The sequence below is a fragment of the Lissotriton vulgaris genome, chromosome 10 (genome assembly GCF_964263255.1).
Source record: "Lissotriton vulgaris chromosome 10, aLisVul1.2, whole genome shotgun sequence".
NCBI classification, from domain to species: domain Eukaryota; kingdom Metazoa; phylum Chordata; class Amphibia; order Caudata; family Salamandridae; genus Lissotriton; species Lissotriton vulgaris.
Genome location: NC_141698.1, coordinates 1,014,655,584 through 1,014,674,572, shown reverse-complemented (window position 1 = coordinate 1,014,674,572; position 18,989 = coordinate 1,014,655,584).

Genomic DNA, 18,989 nt, shown 5'->3' with positions numbered 1-18,989 from the left:
ACATTTCCTTAAAAAGAAAGCAGGGGTCGCCGTTCATAGCCACTAGATCGATCACCCAGATCAGCCTCTTCGGGACTGACGTCACGGCATCAATAGCGTGTTATACCAGATCCATGTTACAACCAATAAAAAGCAAGAAGCGCCCTCTGCATGGGGGTTTGGGTTGTGGAGTGAGAACCTTTCTTAAACAAGTTTGGAGGGAATACACCCCAAGGCAGCCTGGGGGTTTCCACTGTACCCCGGACTGGAAGTGTCACTTCCCTGCAGGTGTAAACCCCCCACACTGCAGCAGCCACGGGGAAGTCCCTCTCGCCACTGTGGCCAGTGCACCCTGGGGCTCTATTCTGGGGGGACCCCTCCCCTGTTAATAGCAGGCAGAGGTGGCTAATTGTTTCACTCTGTTGCTATCACAATGGACATTAACAGCAGGAAACAACACCCAGCCTTGAACCCGGACAGTGGCGACTCGGAATGCCCCCAGGCGGTTCACAGCACATCTGTCTCGAGCAATGGATGCCTCCACTCTGCCCTTCCCTGGGCCAGGCCTTACTGGCACTTGGGTCAAGTTTACAGCCCCCACTGGCTGGGGAGATGCGTGTCTCGTGTTCCTCCATCGGTTGAGTTTTCCTTGATGGACGCTGTGTTCCTGTCCTTGGAATGTTTGTGTATTTATGACAAGGACGAGGCGTAACGGCCACAGTTGCCGACTACGGAGCAGGGGAACAAGGCTCGAGTCTCGGCGTTGGCTCGGCATCCTGTGATTCTGGGCAAATCACTGAACCTCACTGTGCCTCCCAAAAATGAATGCGTCCTCTGGTGAGGTATCTGGTGCTCATGTGAAAGGCTCCAATATCTTGGGTCGAGTTCGCGCTATATCAAACTGCAACAAACAAGGTCAGGCGCCTAGATGTAATGACTGGTCACTCCACACAACACTTTCCACGTGTCTCACACCTCATGTGCACGAGGTTCCCTCTGCACCTCCAAGCAACCTACTTTCGTGTATCCCCAGAATTGCTGTATCTGATTTATGTTGCTTGTATCTTGTGTCTGGTGGCTGTATCTGCTTTATGTTGCCTGTATCTTGTGTCTGGTGGTTGTATCTGATTTATGTTGCTTGTATCTTGTGTCTGGTGGCAGTATCTGATTTATGTTGTTGTATCTTGTGTCTGGTTGCTGTATATGATTTATGTTGCTTGTATCTTGTGTCTGGTGGCTGTATCTGATTTATGTTGCTTGGATCTTGTGTCTGGTGGCTGTATCTGCTTTATGTTGCCTGTATCTTGTGTCTGGTGGCTGTATCTGATTTATGTTGTTGTATCTTGTGTCTGGTGGCTGTATCTGCTTTATGTTGTATCTTGTGTCTGGTGGCAGTATCTGATTTATGTTGCTTGTATCTTGTGTCTGGTGGCTGTATCTGCTTTATGTTGCTTGTATCTTGTGTCTGGTGGCAGTATCTGATTTATGTTGTTGTATCTTGTGTCTGGTGGCTGTATCTGATTTATGTTGCTTGTATCTTGTGTCTGGTGGCTGTATCTGATTTATGTTGCTTTTATCTTGTGTCTGGTGGCTGTATCTGCTTAATGTTGCTTGTATCTTGTGTCTGGTGGCTGTATCTGCTTTATGTTGCTTGTATCTTGTGTCTGGTGGCAGTATCTGATTTGTGTTGTTGAATCTTGTGTCTGGTGGCTGTATCTGATATATGTTGTTGTATCTTGTGTCTGGTGGCTGTATCTGCTTTATGTTGCTTGTATCTTGTGTCTGGTGGCTGTATCTGCTTTATGTTGCTTGTATCTTGTGTCTGGTGGCTGTATCTGCTTTATGTTGCTTTTATCTTGTGTCTGGTGGCTGTATGTGATTTATGTTGCTTGTATCTTGTGTCTGGTGGCTGTATTTGGCATATGAGGCCTGCTTCATACGTCAGAGGGCTGCACCATGGTGTATGCGGATATGCTTGGTGTATTATAGCTGTTTTTCGGTGTGATGCCTGGATTCCATGTATAAAGGCAGCATCCTTCATATGAAGAATCCATTCTGTGCATACACGTATGTAGCCTTTGACGCATGTATCCCACATGTGAGGCTCTGCCTCGTGTGTGTGATGTCTGTATCTGGCCTGTCAGCCGTGGTGTCTGTGTCTGGTGTCTGTATTTGGGGTGTGGGCGCTGCACTTATGCTCGGGTCAGTATACCCCTTTAACGTCATGGCTTCACCTCTTTTGACGTCGTTGTGGCAAAGCGTTTGTGACTTCACATCCTTATCTGGAGAAGAATTGACGTCAGTTCCCGTGAGGTCAGATACTTTCCGGCCTTTCACTGCTGCTTTTACTGACCTGTTCTTTTCAGGTCTGGCCTAGACCCGTCTTTTGCTCTCGGGAGCCCCTCGGACCGGTAACACCCCGATACTGGCTTCAGTGTAAATAAGGAATCTTTATTTATTCATACATACTTCAAAGTCCCATAATTTGGGGGTATCACTGTACGACTCCCGCGTGAACCCCATTGTGGCAGCCCCCTTGGACCACCAGGAAACGTCCGAGCTGGCGTCTGCAGTGCCTCCCCCCTCCGCTGCGGACATGCCCAGGATTACACAATGCCAGGCAGCCTGGGGTTATGAGCTGGGATTAATGGGAAAACCCGCAAGCTGTGGTGACGTCATGGGAGTGCTGCCCCGGGGCGGGTCTGAGCGGCCCTACATAAGATGCCGAGGCAGAGGAGGGTGGACAGCAGCGGCAGTGACCCCAGCAACACCTGGAGCTCCAGCACTGCAAGGGGCAGGAGGAAACACTCACATCTGGAGCTCTTGAATACCAGGGTACAGAATCTCCAGCACCTGAGGAGCCACAGGGCCACATCTGGAGCACCTGCGTCTTGGGAGCCAGAAGAAAACGCCTGGAGAATCAGCACATCTGGAGGTGAAGGGCAACATCTGGAGTCCGGTGCCAGAGGAACATATCCACATCTGGGGCTCAGCTCTCAGGAGCCCGGCGGCAGACCCCATCCCTTGCACAAGAAGCGGGTCCGAGTCCTCGCCCTCATCATGGAGGCGGACCCTCAGCACATGAAGACCCTTTATGATGCCCGGGGCTTCCTGACGTCAGTGCCAGTGCTGGACCTGGAGGAGCTGGAGGGCGCCAGGAGGGCCTTCGAGGAGCTGGAGCAGGAGTTTGGTGGGTGCAGGGAGGGCAGCCTTATTCCTCGAGCTTATTTATGCGGGCCTTGCGTCATGCTTGCATCATGCTAAGTGGTACATGCACGAGGCATAGCCCCAAGCCAAATCTATGAAGCCCCGCAAAGCCACTCTGCGTGGCCCTGAGCGGCTTCACAAATATGGAGAAAGGCAACGCAGCGCAAATCACTGCGTTGCGTTACACTGCGCCCGAAAGGCGTTCCATGGGCGTTGCGAAGGGTGTTGCAACTCATCGTTTTTGACGCAGATTTACAAGGTCTTGTAAATCTAGGAATGTGTTAAAATATTATGGCTCCCAAGGTGAGGCCTAACGAGGAGAAATATCTTTATTTGGTTATATCTTGTGTCTGGTGGCTGTATCAAGAGTATGATTGCTGTATATGCTTTATGTAGCTTGTATCTTGTGTCTGGTGGCTGTATCTGCATTATGTTGCTTGTATCTTGTGTCTGGTGGCTGTATCTGCTTTATGTTGCTTGTATCTTGTGTCTGGTGGCTGTATCTGCTTTATGTTGCTTTTATCTTGTGTCTGGTGGCTGTATCTGCTTTATGTTGCTTGTATCTTGTGTCTGGTGGCTGTATCTGCTTTATGTTGCTTGCATCTTGTGTCTGGTGGCTGTATCTGCTTTATGTTGCTTGTATCTTGTGTCTGGTGGCAGTATCTGATTTATGTTGCTTGTATCTTGTGTCTGGTGGCTGTATCTGCTTTATGTTGGTTGTATCTTGTGTATGGTGGCTGTATCTGCTTTATGTTGCTTGTGTCTTGTGTATGGTGGCTGTAAAGAGGAGAAATATCTTTATTTCTACTTGTTTTTAACTTTCCATGTGTGTGCATTCTGCAGCACACCTAGAAAGAGTAAAATGCCTCTATGGATTGTTTATATGCTGGAAGGTGCCCCTTCCTGCGCTAATACAATCCTGCTGTAACACAGGCAGTGCTGCACCATGGTGCAAGGGTGCCAGCGTTGACACTAGGCTGCAGAAACGGCGCCAGCGCAGGGAGAAAGGAAAACAATGCACCGTATTGGATAAATGAGTGCGTTCCTGCCTTTTCCAGTGGCGCAGGACGGCGCAGGAATGTTTTTTGCTGCCCTGCTCGGTGCCACCATTCCCATATATAAGCCCCTCCGTTTAGAGGCCTCTCGGGGTAGAGACTAACCCCCCTCCTTGTGTCCCCTGTAGGCTGGGTCTAAATTGGGGTGGCAAGGTGAGTAAAAGAACGATGGATTGAACCCAGACCTCTTGACTGGGGGTGAATGTTTGATTTGCTTTGTATTCCGTCCATCATCTGTGTGTCTTTTCCTTTCTCACCCTACAGGGAAGGAGCACGCCCAGTACAGCCTCCACAACGCCCACCTGCGCCTGCCGTGGGTGCTGGGCCTCGCCACTCACCCGCACACCCTCCAGGCCATCACCGCCGTGCTGGGGCACCATGTGGTCCTGCTGGACTCCAGGTTCATCTGTAAATACCCGGCCTCCGACGTGCCCCACCAAGGGAACAGCGCCCCCTATGTGGCCTGGCACCAGGACATCAAGTAAGTCAGACTGCGGGGTGCTGGCTCCAGGGTGGGGGAGGGGAGGGCTCAGCAGGGGTGATGTGTCTGTTTGTACTTCAAGGGTAAGGCCAAAGGATGGCATTCCTGCCCCGTGAGCCTGGTGAGGTCTGAATAACAGGCTACCTGGTGGGCACCATGTGGTGTTAAATACACAGGGCGGTGCGGGGTGCACACACAGCATAGATTACAGCATCTTTCATCTAGGCAGTACATGACGGCATAAGGCTGGCTGCACTACCAGACACACATCACCCTGTGTCATCCTGTGCCCTCGTGTGCCATCATGTGGCTTATTATGCCCTCATGCACCATCCTGTGCCATCATCTGCCATCCTGTCCCTCCATGTGTTATCCTATGCCCTTTGTATGCTATCCTGTGCCCTCATGTGTCACCCTCTGCCCTCATGTGCTATTGTGTGTCCTCTTGTGCCATTCTGTGCCATCATATGCCATCCTGTGCCCTCATGTGTCAAAATGTGCGATCCATGCCTTGATGTGCCATCCTGTGTCATCAATAGCCATCCTGTGCCCTCGTGTGCCATCCTGTGCCCTCATGGGCCATACTGTGCTCTCATGGGTTATTCTGTATCATCATGTGCCATCCTGTGCCATCCTATACATTTATGTGCCATCCTGTGCCCTCATGTGCCATCCTGTGCCCTCATGTGTCATCCTGAGCCCTCATGTGCTATGATGTGACCTCATGTGCCATCCTGTGCCCTCATGTGCCATCCTGTGCCCTCATGTGCCATTCTATGCCCTCATGTGCCATCCTGTCATGTGCCATCCTGTGCCCTCATGTGCCATCCTCTTGCCCCGGGGTCTGCCGATGTTTGCTGACAGTGTCCTCCTCCTTTTACTTCCAGGTATTGGGGCTTCGAGGGGGGCCAGGTGGCCTCAGTGTGGCTTGCCCTGGATGACGTAGACGCAGACAATGGTGTCCTGCAGGTTATTCCAGGTATGGATAAACTCCCATAGTCAATGCATGCACCACAACAGCCTGGAGCTGTAACACTGATTGGCTGAGAATGGGGGATGGGTTAATACTCTACTGGTGAGCCCCAATGTAATCACATAAGAATCTAGGACAGGGCTCCACAGCATGGGCGATAGATAGGCCATCTCTTTACCTTGAGCCCCAGTGTCGTGACATAGGGATCTGGGACAGGACTATACAGCAGGGGAGGCCATCAGTTAACCAAGGAGCCTCAATGTCGCGACATAGGGATGTGGGAGAGAGTTACACAGAATGGAAGACGGTGCATTCATTCACAATGAGTCAGAGTCCAGACAAGCAGGGGTGCAGCAGGCTAACATTGTTGAAGCCCTTGGGCCTTGACTCAGTGGTGTTGACAAATTGTCTACTTCTCTATCGGAGTCCACTGCTGTCCTGACACAGGGATGTTGTCTTTGTACAGAAAGTCTGGAGATAGAACGCGGGCCCCACACAGGTCCTGGCGCCCTCAGCACCATGTGGGTCACAACTATATCTCAGGATGGAGCAAGTCCATGCTGCTATGTACGAACGCCCCAGTGTGATCAGAGGGATCCGTGCCAGGGTCGGATTGGTAAGGGGGCTCTCGGGCAATGGGCGATGGGCTGGTATCTGAGTTGCAGCTGTGGGCCGCTTTTTTGGGCAGCGTGGTGGCCGACATGGGATGACTATGCTGCTCCACCCAGTGGGGGCCTGAGCATCCTTTGCGGAGGCAGATGGACCTCCGTTACCCCCCTTTTACCAAGGGGGCGGAGGTATCATTCCCAGTCTCCGGCTGGCCCCGCCCATTAATGTATGCAGATTGAGCAGGGGCAGGGGGGCTGAGCTTAAGTGGCCTCACTTATATTCAGGTGTGGTTCACCAGTGTAAACTATTCCAACAACACAGAGTCCTAGCAACAATCATCGCATTTTTTAAATCTTAGTAAAGTTAAGATAAAACACACCTCTCTTATAGAAATCCCCCAACTTCTTTTTATAACACTTAAAACACTGAAGCAATGTTTTAAAAAAAGACGGGTGCAGATTTACAAGTCAATTGCGTCACATTTACGCCGTTGTTGCGTCACTTCTGTGACTCAGCGGCGGCGTAAACCATGCACCACGTTGCGACTTATTTACAACCTGACGTATATAGGGAGATGCGTCACGTTGTGAAGCCCTGCACCACATTAAACCTGCGTCAGGTTTAAGGTATGCAGGGTGGGCGTTCCGTCGGAAAAAACCTCGTAAAAGTGACGGTGTGAAATCTACAAGATTTCACAGTCATTTTTCAGAGGCTGCTGCGACGAAACCTTACGCCTGCTTGAAGCAGGCATAAGGAGTGGGCCAGCACGTTAGGTATGGGCGGTCCCTGAACATTGCTGGAGTAGCTTTGCGCCTGCGACATGACTCCAGCCATGCACCGACCTTACACCATCAGATGCGACACGCATCTGTCTATCCCTGCGCCACGGTGTGCTGCATTGTAAATGCGACGCATCCGTGGTGGCGCAAGGAGAATTGCGAATCGCATCGTTACTGGCGCATCACTGCTAATCTGCAAGGATGCGCCAGTCCTTGTAAATCTTCCCCGCAATCCGCAAATGTGGGGCTCTTTTTTCAGGGTGCCCGGGCCAACTTTTTTCAAAGCCAATCAAACCCTGACCCGTACTTTACTGTACAGCTGGAGCGGGGGACACGAGGTCCTAACAGAGGGACGCTGCTTATGGTTCTACAGGCAGAGATGTCTTTGCCTGTAAACACGGGCACCACTGCCTTGAAAGAGTGATATTGGACAGGGTTGGCCAGACAGGGCTCTAGTATGAGCCTACAATCTTCACCCAGATTAGTGTCAGAGGCTAGACTCCTGGGGGCTGTGGAGGCCTGGATGAAAGATCCCCGGGGTCCTCGCGGGGTTCTAGTGTTCAGAGATGGCTCTCTCTTTATTTAGAAGCCGCAGTCCTCTGTTAGATGAAAAGCATCCTTTACCACGCGTCTTTTCCATGCATGCCTTTACCACGCTTCCTTTACCACGCAAATGCCTTTACCACGCGTATTTTCCATACATAAGTTTACCACGCTTCCTTTACCACGCAAATGCCTTTACCACGCAGTCTTTTCCATGCATGCCTTTACCATGCAGATGCCTTTACCACGCCGTCTTTTCCACGCAACCTTTACCACGCTTCCTTTACAACCCAGATGCCTTTACCACACAGTCTTTTCCACGCATGCCTTTACCACGCTTCCTTTACCACGCAGATGCCTTTACCACGCATGATAATTAAAGGTTAATGTGTGTATAATTATTGTGGGTGTGGCCCGTGCTGACACCTCATTTTAGACAGAGGCGGGGACTGCATGAGTACCCAGGCCAGGAATCAGTGCCCCCCTTACTCCAACCCTCTTTTCTTCTGCAGGAAGTCACAAACAAGGTGTCCTGGAGCACCGCACAGCAATGACCCCTGGAAACATGCTGTCCACCAATCAGGAGATTCCGCGGCACCTGGTTGATGCAGAGAAGGCGGTGGAGTGTCCTCTTCAGGCTGGGCAGATGTCGGTGAGTTCACATCGCTCTGTCGTTTCCTGGACTCATGTCTCACAGTTGTGGTTATTCCCACAGGCAAATAAGCAAGGGGTTACTGCAACGTTACGAAGTAACATGAAAACCATGATACTGGAGCCCGGTGCATTGTGGGTGTCAGGCAGACCAGTGATTCCCCCACTTATAAATGAGGCAGTCGGGAAGTGGCCGGGGCCAAGACATCCATCAATTTATGGCACTGCCCTTCCCATAATGAGCCTTTTGTCTCCATTACTGTGTACTCACAGCCCCCTTAAAGGTGCCCCAGAACTGTGTACTCACAGCCCCCCTTAAAGGTGCCCCAGAACTGTGTGCTCACTACCCCCCTTAAAGGTCCCCAGAACTGTGTACTCACTACCCCCCCTTAAGGGTGCCCATGTACTGTGTACTCACTACCCCACCTTAAGGGTGCCCATGTACTGTGTACTCACTACCCCACCTTAAGGGTGCCCATGTACTGTACCTCCCTGTACTTACAGCTTTCTTTGAGGGTGCGCCAGCACTGTGGACTCACAGCTCCCCATGACGGTGCACCAACCTGTGTACTCACAGCTTTCTATGAGGGTGCGGCAACTCTGTGTACTCTGTACTCACAGCTCCCCCGGGTGCACTCACACTGTGTACTCACAGCTTACCATAGAGAAGCGCCCACACTGTGTACTCACAGCTCCCCCTGGGCATGCACCCGCACTGTGTACTCACAGCTCCCCCTGGGGTGCACCAGCACTGTGTACTCACAGCTCCCCCTGGGGTGCACCAGCACTGTGTACTCACAGCTCCCCGGGGTGCACCCGCACTGTGTACTCACAGCTCCCCCGAGGTGCACCAGCACTGTGTACTCACGGCTCCCCCTGGGGTGCACCAGCGCTGTGCACTCACAGCTTTCCTTGGGGTGCCTCAGGACTATGCACTCAGTTTCCCCTTGAGGTGCACCTCAAGGCGCTGCCTGTCTTTTCTCTGTCCCATATCCAGTGCTTAATTTGTGCCTATGTTTTCCGGTGCTTTTCTGTAAACCAAGGCACATATGTCTGAGAAACCACCATATGGTGGCAGTGTGTGTGTATTTTTAACTAACTTTCATTAGTAGAGAACTAAATGATTTAATATAGCTTTAAAAAAATGACAAAACTTAAAGGTAAAAAAGTGACGCGGGCAGTGCCAGCTGCAGTGGACCAGTGAGTAACACATTGGGCCCTGGCACTTACATTTTTGGCAGATAAGCACGGCTCATATCCTACATTTCTCTCGCCAGATCCACGACGGGTTGACAGTCCATGCCAGTGAACCCAACACGTCCCACAGACGCAGATGTGGCTTCGTTATTCGCTACGTCCCCACCACAGCCTACCCCGTGGAGGTGAGTACAATCCTCTCCTTCATACTGTCTGAGTATGAATGTGTGTCAGTGGGATTATTAGACGACAAGAGTGACAGTGTGGACTGTATGTGTTTGTGTGTGTGCATCCACGCATGTGTGTTTGTGTGCGTGTATTTCTACTCGTAACTGTGTGTGTTTGGCGATTTAGAATCAATCAATCAATCAATCAATCAAACCAATAGATAGTTTTGGTTGTTAGTTATGTAAGAGAGGCAGGTTTGAAGGTTCAGTAGTTTGGGGATTTAGATCGCTTTGGTTGTTAGTTATATAAGAGAGGCAGGTTTGAAGGTTCAATAGTTTGGGGATTTAGATAGTTATGGTTGTTAGTTATATAAGAGAGGCAGGTTTGAAGGTTTAATAGTTTGGGGATTTAGATAGTTATGGTCGTTAGTTATATAAGAGAGGCAGGTTTGACGGTTCAATAGTTTGGGGATTTAGTTAGTTTGGGTTGTTAGGTTGTTCTTTAAGAGAGGCAGGTTTGAAGGAGCAATAGTTTGGGGATTTAGATAGTTTGGGTAGTTAGGTTGTTCTATAGGAGAGGCAGGTTTGAAGGTTCAATAGTTTGGGGATTTCGATAGTTATGGTTGTTAGTTATATAAGAGAGGCAGGTTTGAAGGTTCAATAGTTTGGGGATTTAGATAGTTATGGTCGTTAGTTATATAAGAGAGGCAGGTTTGAAGGTTCAATAGTTTGGGGATTTAGATGGTTATGGTCGTTAGTTATATAAGAGAGGCAGGTTTGAAGGTTCAATAGTTTGGGGATTTAGTTAGTTTGGGTAGTTAGGTTGTTCTATAAGAGAGGCAGGTTTGAAGGTTCAATAGTTTGGGGATTTAGATAGTTTGGGTAGTTAGGTTGTTCTATAAGAGAGGCAGGTTTGAATGCTAGAGAGTTTGGGGATTTAGCTAGTGTTGGTTCTTAGGCTGTTTTGAAAGAGAGGGAAGGTTTATGGTTAGTTATTGTTGTAGAGTACACGTTTTCGAGATTCGGTTGATCATGCCCTTTTCTCTCTCACTGCATGACACCAGTGTAGGTCCTCTATGATAAGGTCTTGTATTCTCCCACGTCTGAATGCCCTCATTCTAATACACTTCTCTCCTCTCTGATTCCAGGACCCCGAGCGCCCCCGATCCTTCCCCGCCACCGTGCTTGTTGCAGGAACAGATGAATTCCAGCACTTTACAGATCATGCACCCAACTTTTTCTCCAAGACCTTCTGACACCTCTGCAGAGCATCATCAGGAGACACCTTCCTCTCTTCATGTAGTTCATAACTGCCAGTAACATGCTGCTGCATGGTGCAGGTTCATTCCTGATCTCAGATGGAGCCCTATAGGTTCAAATATGTATTTCCTCTTTTTTAACATCTTGCAGTGAGCCTTAATATTGTCTACAATAATGTTCGGATGGTAGGCCAAAAGGTGCTGCAACTGTTACCGCAAAACAAACAATTGCGGTTTCAGAAATTGATAATGTGAATTCCTTTTTGCACTGCACTGCACTTTCATTAGAAAACACACGCCTGCATCCTGTTTTGGAATCTCAGCTGCCTGACTATATGTAAATTTTATTTTATTAATGTTTATTTATTGAGCTAAACATACAGCTGGAAGGCAGATTTACAGTCAAAAGTGCGAATGTCTTTTTGTATTCTTTTTCTACAAAAGTAAAATAAAAATGTATCAATACATTTTGGATAAGAGTACCACTTTTGATTTTCAACACATCTTGATGATTCCAGCTTGAGAAATATGTAACGAGGAGGCTGGTCTCATTTTAAGCATGAATTTGGATACATGCCGGTACATGAGGAACTCTAGATCAATTTACTTCGATCTAGAAGTCTAGGGGACGTCCCACTAGGACCATCTTCACCCTTCCTCATCGCCACTGGCCTCACTAACAAGCCCGCATTGTTACATATCGATCATTGAGTGACTATATATATACATATGATATGATTGACATAAAAGAGGGGATATATCCTGTGGTAATGTTGCAGTTTTCATGCAGGATGCCTCCGACAAAGAGCTCGAGGCCCGAAACGCGTCTGCACTGGACTACTGGGTACATGTGATTCACTAAAGTTGCCTGTATCTTTGGCGCTGTTTGACGACTCGTCACAAGGCTTTCCAACGAAGGGTCACGGTGATTCTTGTTGTGCATGGAAAGTTTCAGGGAGATCGGTCAAGTAGGGGCTGAGAAATAAGGGGGTCAACAAAGGTGCCTTTTCCATGCTAATTCCCCTGAACTCTTTAGACAGGGCTGCAGCCCGAACTGCTATTATTTGTTGTAAATCCATTCAGTTGTTGTTGAGAAATTTAAGGAAACCAAATTTAGATATCTCCGATTGCTGGCTAATTCACGAATAATAACGAGCTTGTGCAGAGAACGGCATAACTGATTGGTGCTGCCAACACTTCAACCAGGAAGTGTTAACAGCCATCTTAGGACTCTGCTTCTGCCGAGTGTCCCCCCAAAAAAGTAAAAAAAAGAAAAAGAAAAGGGGGCTGGGAGGGATACCCTGACCTCCAAGCCTTGGTCTTGGGGTCCCAGAGGGACCCTGCAGGGTAAAAAAGCATTTTTTTAAATGTGTTGCGAATTTATAGCAAATATGGCAAAAAAAGTGGGGGCTCCAGCGCTTGTTCATACAGCAGGAAGCCACGAGCCAGCCTGGAACGCGGGGCCCTTGAGGTACCCCTCGCGATCCCCATTAGGCACACTGTGTGCCCAGGGCACCCAGGTGAAATGGCCAGGCCCGGGGGGATGGGGAGCTCGTGCCAATAATTGGTCCGGGGAAAGGGTCCTGCAGCCCACCTTCCCCATTTGTTTATGGCTGGGGAATGGGGTCCCCGGGGCCTAAATTGGTCCAGGGAGGGGGCCGTGAAGACCCCCGCCCCCATTAAAAATGTATATATTTATGCCTGGGCTCGGTTGGATGGGAATGCCGAAATTGACATGGGCAGGGGGCCACGTGGCCTCCATCCCCATTCAGTTAAGGCTGGGCCCTGGAGGATGGGGTCCCCTAGGGCCAAAATCGGCCCTGGAGGGGGGCTGAGTGGCAGAGTGTTTGTATGGATGTGTGACTGTGTGTGTGAGTGGTTGTGTAAAAAGCAGCTGTGACTCCCAAGACTTTTGATGCCGCATGGTGCAAACCACCTATAATTTACCTTAATATTAGCTATCAAAATAGCGAGGCAGGCACTGGCAAGTGGAAAAGCGAAGAACAGGTTTATTACTCCAAGAGGAGACCCCATCACATCAGACACCGGGGCTATCGTCAGGAGGTGCTCTAACTGCATCTCTGTGGCATGGCCTTTTATACATTTCTTTCGTCAGTTTATTGCATGGTCAAACATCCTTGGAGTCCCCGCCTCAAGCTAGTTCCCACACAAATCCAGCAACAAATGTCCCCCCACTTAGATGTAACAGATGATCGCTATCTCGCAGCTGGGCATTCCGACAGTATCTTAAAACACGTGGGATCGGTCAGATCTAAGGATTTTGGGTTATTGATTAAGTCAGGCCCCTTTGTTGGTGAAACAAGCCCTGCCGTGTGTAGGCAATAAACAATGTCCACAGGGCTCGGTTAGTGCCTGGGACCGGACTGAGTGGCCAGGTGCAGGGAAGGAGGTTATAAAAGGGGGCTTGCCTGTGCATGGAGGATGAAAGGACAAGTGGGTTTGGCGCGGGAAGTGACTCCGGGGCATTGTCAGGCTGACAAGGTTTTTAAGACCCTAGTACGTGTGTTCAGGCTTAGTCAGGGTGCTGGGGATGATTGCGAGGTCAGGGTGAATCAAGGGTGACTAGCAGGAAATGAAAATGGCTGTGATATCTAAAATGGTTGTTGCTTACGCGCACGTAGAGGCCCTTGTTACGCAAGATGATGCAGACAATGTTTTACGATCTTCACTCTGCTCTCAACAGTGACTGTGGCGAACATAAATGAACGCCGCTTATGTATACTTAAGGTTTATCGATTTCCACAGTCCCCAGTTTTTATACTAAGTTAGTTAATTTCTGTTCATATCTGTTGTGATGAAGTACAGGTTGACATTATTATACACAAAAGCTAAGTATGCAGTTGGGCTGTCCATTGCGGTCTTTGGTGGCCTATTTGTTTATGGGCAGATGAAAACAATTCTGCTATCAGTACAAACAGTATCGTCAATAACCTATGTAGTCAATGTAACAAACGGGGAGACAGTGCATACAAAATGACATTTGTCGTACCATACGTTTAGACCTGGAGATGAGCATAAGTCTTAGAAGATGCAGTAATTTCGTTCTAATACAAAAATGTTATCATACAATTTGTTCTGATAGGATAAGGACCATTAAGTGCATTATTTGAGGTGTAGACTCCATGAGGATCTAAACTAATAAGCATGTTCATGAGGACAACTGGTGTTCTACAATTATCATTATACACAGTTTACTCTTTCTTCCATATTTCTTCGTTACTTATTCATACACAGTGAAAGCGACCGATGTAAGGTTTCAAAAGAAAATCTTTTTCTTGTCCAATTGGGGCATAATCTATACGAGGTGATTGGGAGAGAAATTCAACCTAATATAAGTGATGGTCAGGGAATGATAATGTTCAACGGCTCTTATTTCCAGTGTCTTTTACAGCGAGCCATCACTGGTAGGCTCCCATTGTTCTCTTCTTTCCAGTGTCTTTTACAGCGAGCCAGCACTGGTAGGCTCCCATTGTTCTCTTCTTTCCAGTGTCTTTTACAGCGAGCCATCACTGGTAGGCTCCCATTGTTCTCTTCTTTCCAGTGTCTTACAGCGAGCCATCACTGGTAGGCTCCCATTGTTCTCTTCTTTCCAGTGTCTTTTACAGCGAGCCATCACTGGTAGGCTCCCATCGTTCTCTTCTTTCCAGTGTCTTTTACAGCGAGCCATCACTGGTAGGCTCCCATTGTTCTCTTCTTTCCAGTGTCTTTTACAGCGAGCCATCACTGGTAGGCTCCCATTGTTTTCTTCTTTTGTTGGCGCTGTTGAGCACCGGCGGTGGAGCTAGTCTAGCTCTGATCTAGATTCCACGTTGCAGGGCGAGGTCGTTCTTGCTCTCGGACCACGGTCCTTTTTGTCCTGTTCCCTGTCTAATCTGTCATAGGTACCTTAGACAGGGAACCGCACCCTATTCTTGATCCTTGTCCATCCCTACTAACCCTATTCTATCTTCGTGCTGTGTTTCTTCATCAAGTCAATTACAAAAATCCCATATGAAAAAGGGGTGTGTGTTTGAGGAGGTCAAGGGAAGAAAGGGTGGAGTGGGGTCAGATCTGAAATGGACCAAAGGGGGCAGAAATTTCACGCAAGTGGGACCATCGATTAGGCACAATGGGCTGGGACTTCCGGCACAGGTGGATCAAAAGGCTGCAGACATGAGTCCCATGCTCACTTTGCCACTGGATTCAAGCAAGCCGGGCTGAAGACGGCTGGAATGCCAGAAACCAGTCCTCTGTAGCTTGTTTCCGGTCCAGGGACGGCATGGCTTGGCAGTCCGGGCTGGACAGTTCCCATGAGGCACAGGGTCAGACTGATTTGCATATTGCCATGTCTGAACTGGGGTGGCAGAGTGGGCTAAAGAACGGTGATGGATTAAACCCAGATCAGTTCACTGGGGGTGAGTGCTTGTATTGTCAACGCTCCGTCCATCATTTCCTTTGGTTTTTCTTTGTTCGCCATAAGTTGGCAGGGTATATTCAGACGTGAGTCCCTTGCTCACTTTGCCACTGGATTCAAGCAAGCCGGGCTGAAGACGGCTGGAATGCCAGAAACCAGTCCTCGGTAGCTTGTTTCCGGTCCAGGGAAGGCATGGCTTGGCAGTTCGGGCTGGACTGTTCCCATGAGGCACAGGGTCAGACTGATCTGTATATGGCCATGTCTGAACTGGGGTGGCAGAGAGGGCTAAAGAATGGTGATGGATTAAACCAAGATCAGTTGACTGGGGGTGAGTGCTTATATTGTCAACGCTCCGTCCATCATTTCCTTCGGTTTTTCTTTGTTCGCCATATGTTGGCAGGGCATGTTCAGACGTGAGTCCCTTGCTCACTTTGCCACTGGATTCAAGCAAGCCGGGCTGAAGAAGCTGAAATGCCAGAAACCGGTCCTCGGCAGCTTGTTTCCGGTCCAGGGAAGGCATGGCTTGGCAGTTCGGGCTGGGCTGTTCCCATGAGACACAGGGTCAGACTGATTTGCATATGGCCATGTCTAAACTGGGGTGGCAGAGTGGGCTAAAGAACTGTGATGGATTAAACCCAGATCAGTTCACTGGGGGTGAGTGCTTGTATTGTCAACGCTCCGTCCATCATTTCCTTTGGTTTTTCTTTATTTGCCATAAGTTGGCAGGGTATGCTCAGACGTGAGTCCCATGCTCACTTTGCCGCTGGATTCAAGCAAGCCGGGCTGAAGAAGGCTGAAATGCCAGAAACCGGTCATCGGTAGCTTGTTTCCGGTCCAGGGAAGGCATGGCTTGGCAGTTCGGGCTGTGCTTGTATTGTCAACGCTCCGTCCATCATTTCCTTTGGTTTTGCTATGTAATTTGGGGCATAGCTTTAAACCTGTTAACTAAAATCTTGTGCATCAAACGTGCCACTTGCGCTGTATTTGAATGCTCCTTTGAGCTGTCTGTTGTATCTAGACGTATCACATAACTAAAACATATGCGTAAATTAAAACAGGCAGAGCTATTGTCTTTGCCAGTCCTTGCTAGCAGTGTCTGCCTTTCTGATTGGGCCTGGGATGAGGCATTTTTTGCTGAACGCTTAAGATATTCTGCAGCTTTAACAAGTACATTGTATTTTTCTGGATCATTAAATTAACTGACGTCCTACGTTTGGGCAATTCATTTTACTCTCCTGTCCCCCCTAGCCTGTGCTCGGCAGTAGCCTAAGATGACCGTAAAACCAATTGCGCCATATTTGGCAGAAACATTATCTGCACTGTATTTAATTGACAAACTGAACAGTGAAAAGACTACCCTAAGAGTAAGGTTCTAGGATCAGCACTTGTACTTGTACTGTGGTTTACAGACATAAAACTACTGTGGTAGAAATTGCTCTTGTGGAAAATTGCTGGGAAGCAGAGGCAAAGGTGGTAGATGTCTCACTTCTTAGCTTTTGCAATTTAATTTGTCTGCAGGAAACCTTTACAACTTAATGAATTTTGAGCTTTCAAAGATTTTGCAAAGGAAGTGTAAAAGCTGGCATAATGTCAGAGTTCAATTCAATTTTCAAAGCTTTATTCGACAGCATGTCATAAAAGCAGGGTATTTTGGAAAAGGGGGTGGTGATGGACAGAGTTTCTGAATAATGCAGAATACTCTTACCCAGTCAAGAGATCAGGGCTTGATCCATCACCGTTTTTTAGCTCACTGCACCATCCCAGCTCAGAACCTGGCTATAAGCAAATTAGTCTGTTCCTGTCCCAGTGCATGATGGGAACAGGGCAAACCAAACTGCCAAGCCAATTCTTATACTGGGAAGGAAACAAGCTACCGGGGACCGGTTTCTGGCATTTCAGCCGTCGTCGGCCCGGCTTGCTTAAATCCTGATGGTGCAATGAGCAAGGGACTCACGTCTGAGTATACCCTCCCACACATAGTGTGGACAAAACGATTTTGGAAAAGGGGGTGGTGATGGACAGAGTTTCTGAATGATGCAGAATACTCTTACCCAGTCAAGAGATCAGGGCTTGATCCATCACCGTTTTTTAGCTCACTGCACCATCCCAGCTCAGAACCTGGCTATATGCAAATTAGTCTGTTCCTGTCCCAGTGCATGATGGGAACAGGGCAAACCAAACTACCAAGCCAATTCTTATACTGGGAAGGAAACAAGCTACCGGGGACCGGTTTTTGGCATTTCAGCCGTCGTCGGCCCGGCTTGCTTGAATCCTGATGGTGCAATGAGCAAGGGACTCAAGTCTGAGTATACCCTCCCACACATAGTGTGGACAAAACGATTTTGGAAAAGGGGGTGGTGATGGACAGAGTTTCTGAATGATGCAGAATACTCTTACCCAGTCAAGAGATCAGGGCTTGATCCATCACCGTTTTTTAGCTCACTGCACCATCCCAGCTCAGAACCTGGCTATATGCAAATTAGTCTGTTCCTGTCCCAGTGCATGATGGGAACAGGGCAAACCAAACTACCAAGCCAATTCTTATACTGGGAAGGAAACAAGCTACCGGGGACCGGTTTCTGGCATTTCAGCAGTCGTCGGCCCGGCTTGCTTGAATCCTGATGGTGCAATGAGCAAGGGACTCACGTCTGAGTATACCCTCCCACACATAGTGTGGACAAAACGATTTTGGAAAAGGGGGTAGTGATGGACAGAGTTTCTGAATGATGCAGAATACTCTTACCCAGTTAAGAGATCAGGGCTTGATCCATCACCGTTTTTTAGCTCACTGCACCATCCCAGCTCAGAACCTGGCTATATGCAAATTAGTCTGTTCCTGTCCCAGTGCATGATGGGAACAGGGCAAACCAAACTACCAAGCCAATTCTTATACTGGGAAGGAAACAAGCTACCGGGGACCGGTTTCTGGCATTTCAGCCGTCGTCGGCCCGGCTTGCTTGAATCCTGATGGTGCAATGAGCAAGGGACTCACGTCTGAGTATACCCTCCCACACATAGTGTGGACAAAACGATTTTGGAAAAGGGGGTGGTGATGGACAGAGTTTCTGAATGATGCAGAATACTCTTACCCAGTCAAGAGATCAGGGCTTGATCCATCACCGTTTTTTAGCTCACTGCACCATCCCAGCTCAGTACCTGGCTATATGCAAATTAGTCTGTTCCTGTCCCAGTGCATGATGGGAACAGGGCAAACCAAACTACCAAGCCAATTCTTATACTGGGAAGGAAACAAGCTACCGGGGACCAGTTTCTGGCACTGGGTTCCTGCACTGGGACAGGAACAGACTAATTTGCATGTAGCCAGGTTCTGAGCTGGGATGGTGCAGTGAGCTAAAAAACGGTAATGGATCAAGCCCTGATCTCTTGACTGGGTAGGAGTATTCTGCATCATTCAGAAACTCTGTCCATCACCTTTTCCAAAATTGATTTTATCCACACTAAGTGTGGGAGGGTATACTCAGACGTGAGTCCCTAGCTCATTGCACCATCAGGATTCAAGCAAGCCGGGCCGATGACGGCTGAAATGCCAGAAACCGGTGCCCGGTAGCTTGTCTCCTTTCTGGTGAAGAATTGGCTTGGCAGTTTGGTCTGCCCTGTTCCCATCATGCACTGGGACAGGAACAGACTAATTTGCATGTAGCCAGGTTCTGAGCT